General features: G+C 40.3%; 1 long non-coding RNA gene across 1 annotated transcript; it reads right to left on the bottom strand.

Moving 5' to 3' along the window:
- On the bottom strand, positions 1-2,167 carry LOC307023200. Its single transcript, XR_013803630.1, has 3 exons — positions 2,024-2,167; positions 1,309-1,388; positions 1-788 (listed from the first exon to the last, which is right to left on the bottom strand). It is a non-coding gene; the product is annotated as an uncharacterized lncRNA (long non-coding RNA).
- Positions 2,168-11,899: the final 9,732 nt, after the last annotated feature.

Raw genomic sequence — 11,899 nt, 5'->3', positions numbered from 1 at the left:
TGTGCCTCTTAACCTGATATATTAGTTATACAGTAATAGTATTGACAATCTAAAAAAACTGAGCAACTCAACAGTCAACTTTATGTTTCTTATTGTCTAAAGCATTTTGTTATTTTCATTTTCCCCCTCTCATTCAGTTTGGACGGATTGAGACAGCGTGGTGTCCAGAAAGCTGCAGAGACTTCAGGGAGAGACATCCGTGTGATGGACGTCCTGTCTGTTTGTTTGGCCCGGAGAGGACTGAGGGTCTTTCCTCTGCAAGGAGGACCTGGTTTGATGGAGGAGACCATGCTGGGCAAAGCTGATACCAACTGCACAGGCCTAGTCTGTCACTTTATTTGACTAAATGTGTTTACTTTAATAGTTTTACTCCTTCTGTCCATATGTGCTTTTTATTTAAAACATGTTTGATTAAGTTTTGGTTCACATTTCAATAAATTGTATTTGTATTTGCACTCCTTTCGTCCATTATTCTGACTGAAAATGTTAGATTACACATTCACATCTGACTGAAGATTGACCCCATTTATTTGTGACGTTGCAAACTCTGCGGTACAAGGCACAAGTGATGTGAAGCTCATAAAGCGAGGCAAATAGAAATAATCAGCGGATGGAGTGTCGATGTGGAAATAGGTGCATTCGATCAGCTGACTGTTTTTACAATAAAAGTAGTTTCTTAGTGTACTGGTCTTAAAATCTCATAACATCAGCTTTTAATGTTCCTCTTGGATGTTCTTCTTGACCCTCGGAGAAGGAGAAAATGTTGTGTCTTTCAGGCATGTCCTTTCCTAACAAAAATTACAGGAAACAGTGTGTTTAGGGGCTGTAGATATAATTATTTTGTAATTGTAATGTTTTTTTTTTATTTCAACAGTGAGCTACAAAGACAATCAGATTATGAATGAAAAGTATGAAGTTCATCAACATTGAAATATATGTTATTATCAAAATAATATTTAACTGTTATCAAAACGTAGTGCAACTGTAGAAGCTTGCTCTGTTGTCTCACTGAAAGAATAACTTTTACCATGTTTTTTACAGACAATATTGAGAGATAAATAGTAGCAGTTCTCACTATGTGTTAAATATCTTTGTCTTTAATACATTAAATTAGAAAGCTGACAAAATCATATTGCTTGTACTAAATGTAACTTTTTGCACAGAAAAAACCCTCAACTTCACTGGTGTGTAGGTGATCTAGTATTGTTTAATGGAATGTATATCAGTGTATTAAAGTCAATACTTCATTTATTTAAACCAATATCTTTCTTGATTTTTTGTACAGTATGAAAAAAATAGTATTTGTACCTGTGCTGAAGTTCACTGCTGTGAGGAGTCCAGTTCTGTCTCTCACTCTCTGGTCCAGCCTGTCTGCATCACCTGGACACCTTAAACAAACAGAAATGTATGTAAAGTACCATGTGTACAAACAATTCAACTGATTCTCTTCTGTTGAACATGTTGGATTGTGTATTGTCCGAGTCAGGGTCCTTTTTATTTTATTATAACTTTGGAAGTTGTGTTACCAATGCTTGCTGCTTATTTGATACCCATTTGGTAATGCAATTAATAAAAACAACAAGGTTTGGGTTCGTTCTTCAGATGACTGTGATGTTAACGTGTAAGCTCAATAATGAACTCCAGCTCAACCAACCATATTGTAATATCTAAGTAATCATCTTAAAATAGTTGTCTACATACTTGAGCATAGCCAATTTAAATTAACCTTAGTGATGCATACAGTTCCTACCTAAATAATAATCATCTCACTAAGTTACAAGGATGACCTTATTTTATCAACCTCAAACAGAAACCGTTTGTTGTACAGTATTATCCCACTTAACACTTGTCTATTTCGTTTTAACGTTTATATATCGTCTATGATTTTAACTTGGAGGCTACTATTAGCATCGTTAGCACCGATGTAGCTACCACTAGCTTACACGCTAACCCAAGCCGTAACATTAATTACGTAGCTGATTAAAATCATTAACACATAAATAAGTACTCGAATTTCACTTACCGCAAAACCACATTCATGCACCGTCTGTTTCAACCGCAGAGCGAGTCACAATAGTCCGATATATAAGCATGAAGAGCACACAAACACGGCCGGGGGCAAGCCGGTTCCCTGGATGAGCTGAACAGGCAGAGTGCCTGCCTGTAGCTTCACGGAGCAGCTAGCAGAGAGACAAGAAGCTAGCAGCAGCAGTCACTTCACAGATCCGTCACTCAATGTGACCACGCCCTAATTTATGCAAAAACTTTAAGACCTAATATAAATAAAAGGGTCGTGTTAGAAAACACATCACTCACAGATCCATAATCATGAAGGTGGAATCTAACTATATTCATAATAATATTTATTGCATCCATGGGTAGAAACATGTTTTTTTCTGCTGTAAAATTGGGCATTTTAACATGGGGGTCTATGGAAATTGCTCCTTTCTGCAGTCAGTCCCTATCGGCCAATATATGAACTGCAGTGTGTGCCACTTCCGTATTGGCGTCCCGGCTCTTCCACAGAGTTTGCCGCTTGGGTGTACACAGTTTAATACTGGCAACTTCTAATTGTGGGAAATACGAAAACGTCTTATAAAGCGACGTGCCAAAGAACATGTTGCGAAACACACAACAGCCAGCATGTGTAGTTCTGCTGGGGGGGGGGGGGGGCTGGACCCGTTCAATTCCAGTTTTGGAAAGTCTGCCGAGGTTCCATTCCATTTCATAGAGCTGTTTGACGCTCAGCGTAACCTTGTCGCAATGCCGCTCCAACATCCAATCACAGGGCTTCATGACTAATCACGGGGTTTGTAAAGCAAGGCGGATGTTGTAGTCCCAAATGATAGCTGGGGATTCTGGGTAGTGTAGTGTCTTCGAAAACTGTAGTGTCTTAACTCCGAAAAAACTATTTGTTTCTCTGAATCGAAGGTTAAAAACACAAAAGCATTGTACACAATTTAAACCAATCAATATTGTGTAATTAACAAGGATAAACTGATGTTTTTTAGTGGATGAGTAATGCAGATATCACTGTAATCATTTGACAGTGAGGGGAATATATCCGGTTTTATTATGAAAACTTCGAGACCGGGAAAACTGTTTTCACCCACGCTAACTTTACATGGAAGCTGCATACACATTATCCTGGCGAGACCTCAAATCATCTTCGTAATATCTATCGGACTATAGATCCTACACATCAACTGGACGTGGATTCTAAGAGTACAATATACAGATGTAGCACTTCATTTCAGACGCTTAACCGTGCGGGTCCGTGATCTGCACGGGGTGGGCCCCTGCTGAAAAGGAAAACCCCCCGCAGGACTTGATATGCCCCCTTGATAAATAAATGTAATTTTAATGAAACCAGCTGCAATGGATCATGGATCCACCAGGGGGAGCCGTGAAAAGCTGCCACACTGGAACTCATGTGAAATAAACAGCTGATAGATCTACAGGTATCTGATATAGCGGATATTTGTTAAGATCCATATGTCACGGATAGGATCATATTCTGTGCTAAATAAGAGACATGTTATCTCAAGCTAAAGCTCAAACAAACGATTTTCAATCATCATCCTCACGATCATTTAATGTATCATATGTTCGCGTGTTGAAACGAATGCACTAAATTCCTATGAGGCCAAAAAGAGACTAGTGTCTGCAACCTTTCTGTCTGTGCTGGATTATGGAGATGTGGTTTATATGAATGCATCTTCTCAGTGCTTTCACTCGCTGGACACCGTCTACCACGGTGCACTGAGATTCATCACAAACCTCAGATCCTTGACGCACCACTGCAATCTATACACTCGTGTTGGATGGTCTTCCCTGACCACGCGTAGACTGAAACATTGGCACATCCTTATATATAAGTCTATTCTTGGTGCTCTTGCCCCTTATCTAAGTATGTACATAAATAAAAAATGCACTGGATCCTATCGGCTTCGCTCAGAGAACTTTTTCCTTTTAACTGTACCAAAGGTCCGTACTGAACTTGGGAAAAGGGCGTTCAGTTACATTGCCCCTCAAGCTTGGAACCTGCTTCAAACTGAGCTGAAACTCAGAGAGCTGGTCTCATTAGAAACACTCAAAGCAACTTTAACTGACCTCGAAGCAGGCCGCTGTGTCTGTAAATGCTTTGGCTAAACTTGGTGTATGACTGTGTTGTGATTGTGTGTTTTTTTTTAATTGTTTGTAACTGTAAAACTGTCTGAAACTGTGCTGTTACCATTCTTGGGCCAGGACTCTCTTGAAAAATAGATTTTTAATCTCAATGAGACCTATCCTGGTTAAATAAAGGTTAAATAAAATAAAATAAATACAACTAAATGTAATCCACGTGAGTTTACAACAACAAAAAGAATCGCTTTGTTTTTATATCACATCCGACCGGAGGAAAATGCAATACGGCTCTCACTACCGATCATCCTAAACCCACGGGCAAACAATAATATGTACAGTGTTAATAGTTTACTGTATTATTAGTGTCTAATATTACTGGGGATTTCAGAATGGTACTGGATTTTGATTGATTGTATCGGCTTCATATCGCAACATATTCCCAAACTATGAAATTCAAAAGTGTCCCACATTAGGGCAATTCACACTACATTTAATCATTCAAACAAAATCATATTTTGTTTCTTTTTAACAAAATAAATGTGGTTTAATCCACATAATTTACTGTGTCAATTGTTTACTGTAGTATTGTGCACATTACTTTTCGCTGCTTGTTGCACCCTTGGTTAGAAGCTAAACTGCATTTCGTTGTCTCAGTACCTGTAATATGTGCAATAACAATAAAGTTGAATCTAATCTTGAGCAGGAACAAATGTATTTACTTAGTACATATCTGACATTAACGATTAAACACATTTGTGCATTCTTTAAACCGAGTCAAGCCGACTCCGGAGGTGGCGGCACATTAAATTGTGCACCTGATTGTTTAACGTGAAGGTGCCTGATGACATTTAATCATTCAAACAAAATCATATTTCGTTTATTTTTAACGAAATAAATGTGGTTTACAGTCATTCACATAATTTACTGTGTTAATTGTTTACTGTAGGCTAGTATTGTTTAACTTGAAGGTGCCTGATGTGAACATTTCCAGCCCAACCATTTACACCTTCCTTTTTTCCCATCCAAAGTTTGAATTGGAGAAAGGTAATGGTTATCGATGGTGCTTTTATAGCCTATTGTATAATAACTGTGTGATTTATATTGCTTTTCAAATGCATATGGCCACCCATTTACACTGCTCTTCCCGTCAAGAATATGAATAGAACTTAGTTAGATCACTTTACATTTCTGCGAATGAATTTTTAATCACACACGTCTCCCCATGTCTCCCCGTTCCGAAAATAATAAATAAAATAAAAAGATGAAACAATTTTCAAGTTCAGCTTTCACCGTTTTATTTAAAATAACTGACATAACAGACACCATACTGTAGGCCTATCTGCTGCGGAAACCAGGACGAGTTATTTCGGGATCTGTTTTTTGGGGGCTCCTCAGCCTCTCATTTACCCAGCTCCTGATCTTATGCCACTGGTCAATGTTCAGATTTGGGAACCAATTGGAGACATAGGGCTCAATCTTTTTCAACCTCTTGACGGGAAAAAAGGAAGGTGTAAATTGTTGAATGATGAATAAACAGTGAGGAGGGGTACAGCATGAATACACTAGATATACAGATGTAGCACTCCAGATAGGACTCACATGGGTGTGTCTCAGTCAAAAGCCCAGCGGATCCCAGTGGATGGGGGTGTTGCCAAATTGCTAGAGGGCGTTGCCAAATTTCCCCATTTGTTCAATTACAGGATTTAACCATGAGATGGCGCTTCATTCACAAATACACAAAGACAACTGGGTGTTGTAGAACTTAGTCTGTTTTAAATGTTTGCAGCTCTGCAGTTCTGTTTGTTGAATACTGTAGCATTTAATCACTTATTTGTTATGGTTTTCACAGGCTACTATAATGAAAAAACATCAATATTTTAGATCAAATAAAGTATATAGTTTGCTTTATGCAGTATTTTTTTTGTAATATTGTTGGGGTGTTTTTACACAGTACAGTAGATTGAAGTAAATCAACTTATACATTAAGATAAGATAAGATGGACATTTATTAATCCCCGTGGGGAAATTCAGTACTTCAAACAGGCGGGGCTTAGCAAAGAGTAGCTTGGCATCCTGAGTGACAGGCCTCCCTCTGTCATGTTGCCTTCATGGATGTTAGGTAGCGCGAGAAATATAACTCAATCCTCTCTGAAGAACCAGCACCTTACCGTGGTAGAGAGGTTTGTGTGCCCTGATGAACCTGGGGGCTGTGATGTCTGGAACCTTGTGTTCCTGGTAGGGTCTCCCATGGCAAATTGGTCTCAGGCAAGGGGCCAGACTAAGATTGGTTCACAAGACCTCATGAAAGACAACACACGAAGTGAGGATACCCGGCCCGGAGGAAGCCCGGGGTCCCCTTCTGGAGACAGGCCCAGAAGGAGGACTCGTCGGATAGCGTCTGGTGGCCGGGCTTGCCACGGAGCCCGGCCGGGCACAGCCCAAAAAGGCGACGTGGGCAACACCTCCGCTTCTCCGTCCCGCGTGCCCACCACCTACGGGAAACAGCGATGGGATCAGGTGCACTGCCAGAAGGGTGGCAGTGAAGGCAGAGGGTCTCCACGGACCAGACCCGGGCGACAGAAGCTGGCTTTGGGGACGTGGAACGTCACCTCTCTGGGGGGGAAGGAGTCGGAGCTTGTGCGGGAGGTGGAGCGTTACCAGTTGGATCTGGTTGGGCTCACCTCTACGCACAGCGCCGGCTCTGGAACCTTACTTCTGGATAGGGGTTGGACTCTATTCTTCTCCGGAGTTGCTCAAGGTGTGAGGCGCCGGGCGGGTGTGGGGATACTCACAAGTCCCCGGTTGGGTGCTTCGTTGTTGGAGTCTACCCCAGTGGACGAGAGGGTCGCCTCCCTATGCCTGCGGGTTATGGGGGGGAAAATTCTGACTGTTGTGTGTGCTTATGTACCCAACAGCAGTTCAGAGTATACGGCCTTCTTGGAGACCCTGGAAAGAGTCCTGTATGGGGCTCCTGAAGGGGACTCTGTAATCTTGCTGGGAGACTTCAACGCACATGTGGGCAATGATGGAGACACTTGGAGGTGAGTGATTGGGAGGAACGGCCCCCCTGATCTGAACCGGAGTGGTGGTTTGTTACTGGACTTCTGTGCTAGTCATGGATTGGCCATAACAAACACCATGTTCGAACACAAGGATGCTCAAAAGTGTACGTGTATACGTAATTTCACATTCTAGCACAGTTTATTGCTCTTATACCTTGATTGTTGCCAATTACGATGCTCAACAGCTTGCTTAAAGGAACTTTGATGCTGGTATCAGTTTACCACCAATAACGGGAGTATCGTGTATAGAAAGTATTGAGTTATATTTCTCGCGCTACCTAATATCCTTGAAGGCAACATGACAGAGGGAGGCCTGCCACTCAGGATGCCAAACTACTCTTTGCTAAGCCCCGCCCCACCACGCAACATCAGGGCCAAAAGTCTGAAAGCGAAAAAAAAAAAAAGATCTGAAAGCGAAAAAAAAGATCTGAAAGTGGAAAACGATCTGAAGGTGAAAAGCAATGTGAAACCTGAAAAAACAAGATTTGAAACTGAAAAAATAATTGTTTTGAATCTGAAAACGAAAAATCTGCAACTGAAAAAAATAAGGATTCAAATATCAAAATATGTATAAAAGTCAAATCTGAAAATAAATATTTTATTCAAAAACAATTGCTGAACTGAATCAAAAATAATATTCAACCTGAAAAATGATTTCAAATACTTATTTTTATTTTTGAATACATCATAGTATTTTTCAAACTTTCAAATAAATTGCATTTTTTTGAATGATCAAAACTTATGACCCTGAAATAGCTCCATAGTTAAGTCTTGTTCATTGTTTTTCACTTTTATTAAATGTTTGATATTTCCGGCACAGACCTTTTCATACCAGCAATGCGCGATAGAAAAAACTGAAAGTGCGACAGTTTAAAATATGCAAACACAAACCTACAGACTGGGGGTTGGGAGATCACAGGAGGGGGGAAAGCTGTGGAATGTGATCACCATCCCCCTTGGGAGACTAACTCCACACATTCCGATGGCCAATTAGTTTTAAACAAAGCGTTTGCAGCATTCAGCATAGGCAACATGGGGGGTGGGGGGTTCTCAAAAGAGAAAATGCAGATATAATTCACTCTCTCAACTCGCTGGTATCTCGAGCTGAGTGCTCATTGGTGGTTTGTGCCCCGTGAGTAGTAATATTCATCCCGCTTTCGTCTCATTAGTATGCATAAAATAGTGACAGGTCACACCTCCCCCCATTATGCAAATGAGCTAAGTCCCGCCTCCCCTTTGATCGAGGTGTGAGATCTCAAGTAGGTGTGATATCCCAAGTAGGTGTGAGATCCGTCGATAGGAGGGGGTTGATGTGTATTCACAGGTGTGAAAAGCCCCCACTGTTGCGCCTTATGGTGTATCATAAAAAATGTTTCAATCACATTAGTATGCATAAAAAGTGACAAGTGGGCCCGCCCCAAGTCTATTAAAACAAAATACCGCTTCCATCACATTAGTATGCATAAAAGTGACAGAAGGGCCCGCCCCAATTATGTGATGTCAGAAGACCGAGGGGGTGGAGTGAGATAAAAAAAAAAGAACCCCGTGCAGATAAAAAGCCAGTCATTTCCAATCATCAAGTCATCTTTCCAAAAAGAAAAAATGGCCAAGAGACGCCTCGATATGGGTTTAATCAGCGAGACGCCTGTGACAACTTACCGCCATCCGTCCGGAGCGCCAATCAAGAAACGGATGCAGTATCTGTGCCGGGTTCAAACACCTCCGGTTGAAGATCTTGAAGAGAAATGGCTTCTGGAAAATGAACATGTTTGGGGATACGTATTCAACTATATGGTGAATTAACTGCATTTCTACAATCTGAAGAATGGAGAAACGTATGGACCCCACAGTGTTAAAGCGACGTTGACCTCAACAGATTGGGCTGTGTTAACTCTGGTGTCTTCCTGAGATCTCCACGCAACCATTGTATCGGAAGAAGTAGTGCATCAAGAAAATACTGTGAAACCAGCGGTGTACAAGATATTTGCAACAAAAAGCAAAGAAACGCAAACAAAAAGCGAGATCAGAGAAGAGTTTTCACCGTTACCCCTCAATGTGGAGGAAGAAGAAGGAAATATCCCCCCACCGCCAGAAGTGAAAAGAGTCCTGACAAGCATCGTCTGGGAAACTAAAAGCGGACCATCTGGGCGATGGTATTACCGCGCAAGCCGTTTGCTGACGCAGGGGGGAGGGGTTCTCTCTAAAACACAGTGTCCTGCCATCTCTCTCTGTTTCTGCTGATGTGTAAAATATACAAAATAACGTTTTATATACTTACTCTCTTGTTAAAAGGTGATGAAGTTTGTAGCGTAAGCCAGCCATCAGTGTTCTAGTTTTAAGGATCGAAGGATCCAATGTATTTTTAAATGTAGCAGAAATAGAATTAGTCTCCCAGTGCAAGTATCTTGAACAGGGAGTGTCATATTGGAACTCGCACTTGACTTTTTAAGAAACATATCCAGAAAGTATCCAATACCATTAAATTCAACTTGCAACATTTTAAACAAATTGGACCTTTTTCTTAACTGTCAATGCTGCAAAGTCATACCTCCACTGTATGATTCTATCCCACATTGAATACTGTTTTACAAACTGGGCGTTTGCTTGTGCCACACACCTGAAACCCATAGAACAGTTGTACAAGAGAGCTATCCAGGTGTTTGATAGAAAGCCACAGTCATACCACCACTGTACCATCCTCGAAAATCACAATTTCTTGAGTTTTTGACATTTTTATGTCTTTTAAAAGTATGTGTTTTTAAAAAAAAAATATTTACATGGGCTGGCCCCCCTCCCATTGGGGGAATTCATTCACAGAAAACACACTGGACGCAGCACTAGGTCAGAAACCAGAGGAGACTGTGAAGTCCACCACAGACGGACCACCTTTGGACAAAATGTCCTCTCCATTAAAGGCAGCTCATTGTGGAATAGCCCCCCAACTGAGATACGGGATTGTCCCACTCTCAATAGTTTTAAAGGTCAATTTAAAGAATGGTTGAGCAACAAACAGACGTGTAATCACCGCTAAATAAATGCACTTTAACACAGGGGTATCTCCTCTTGCACTTTATGTAGCGCTTTTATCTTATCTTGCACTTTATATATCATAGCTGCTACATTGTACTGCCATGTGGTAAATGCTTGTATGCTGCTCATGCTCTTTCTGCATATCATGTATTTTATTTTTGCTGTATATATATATATAAATGTCATGTTCTTGCTGTATGTGACGGGACTACAGATGGAAATTAGCTCAAAGCTAAAATCCGGCTCATTTACACTTGTAAGCATTATTTTTGTTTTAAAGTGTTCATTAATGTGCACTACGGTAGCCCTGAAGAAAATTAAACATTAAAATATGTTATTGATGTCCCCATACCCAGTTTGTTTTGGGAATAATTGCGATGTTTTCTATGTTTTGGTAGCTCTTAACAAAAACAGAATTTTTGTAAAAGACTGCGACTCTAAAAGGCAAGTTTGTGATTTTAACACTGTTTTCGATGAAACAATACATTATACAATATTACGACTTTTTGCCATATTTTTAACACAATATACTTAAACCTTTTTTTTTTTGTGGTTGTAGGGCTTCAAGATATTTAGCATGTCATGCATAAACACAGTATCATCTCTTCCTTGAAACTGACGTGCTTTACAAAACAAGTAATTTTTCTGCTTCTTCATCCTCTGAATTTTCCTCCCCCGTCCCTCTTCCTTCAGTCAGCACAACAAGAATCAAGGTGGATCTGTGAAATGAAACACCTCTTCCCAAAGCGTGACTTCCCTATTGAGAGCATGCGTCTAGGGCAGTAGGGTCTAAACCAATTGGCCAGATATACTAACATGCAGAACGTACGGTATGTTTGAAGACTAACCATTTATCCAGTTCAAGCTGTCTTTAAGATGTGACATTGCGCTCTGACTATTCCCCGTAAAATGGTGACCAACTATTACTTATTCTTAAATTTGACCTCTTGCTGCTTGGTTGAAAATGATAGATGAAAAATAACTTTAAAAAAAAAAGACTCAAACAGTGAGGGACATTATACTGGTGAAAAAACTCTCAATTCTACAGATGACTCCCCCCATTCAACGCAAAGTTCTCCACTCAGCAAAGCATATAAAACTAAGGACCCCACTAAGACGACAGTTTGAAAACTAGCCATGGATCTGAGAAAAACCAAGTCTGATGTAACCTACCCTTATTATCACCAGGATAACGGATATGGGCTTAATGAATGGATGTTACAAAGTAGGGGAGAGGATGTTCCCGAAGAAGAGCTCTCCTCTATATCATGTAAGGTCTTTAGGACAAAAGAGGACTATGATAACATGACATATGAAGAATATCTTTCTTTAAAAGATGGTATTATAGATAACCTCTATAGAAACAATATATCTCATACCACTCGCCAAGATCGCAAACGACATTTAGCAGATAAGAAAAGCAAAGGTAAAGAAAACCGAAGAAAAAGAAAAAGCAAAATGAAAAGGAGAAGAAAAATGAAAAGCAAACGCAGAATGCGAATGAAAAGAAAAGGGACCATAGGACGGAAAACGAAAAAGACAAAAAGAAGGAAGGTGAAAAGAAAAAGGAACAAAGTGAAGAAATGTCAACTAACTATAGAGGATGGTGTTGTAGACCCATTAACGGATCATAATAATCTTATAGATCAGCTACCGCTAACCGACCGTTGCGAATGTGT

The sequence above is a fragment of the Notothenia rossii genome, assembly GCF_949606895.1.
Source record: "Notothenia rossii genome assembly, chromosome: 10".
Classification (NCBI taxonomy): Eukaryota; Metazoa; Chordata; class Actinopteri; order Perciformes; family Nototheniidae; genus Notothenia; species Notothenia rossii.
The sequence above is the reverse complement of the archived record's forward strand: the minus strand, read 5'-3'. Positions and strand labels throughout refer to the sequence as shown.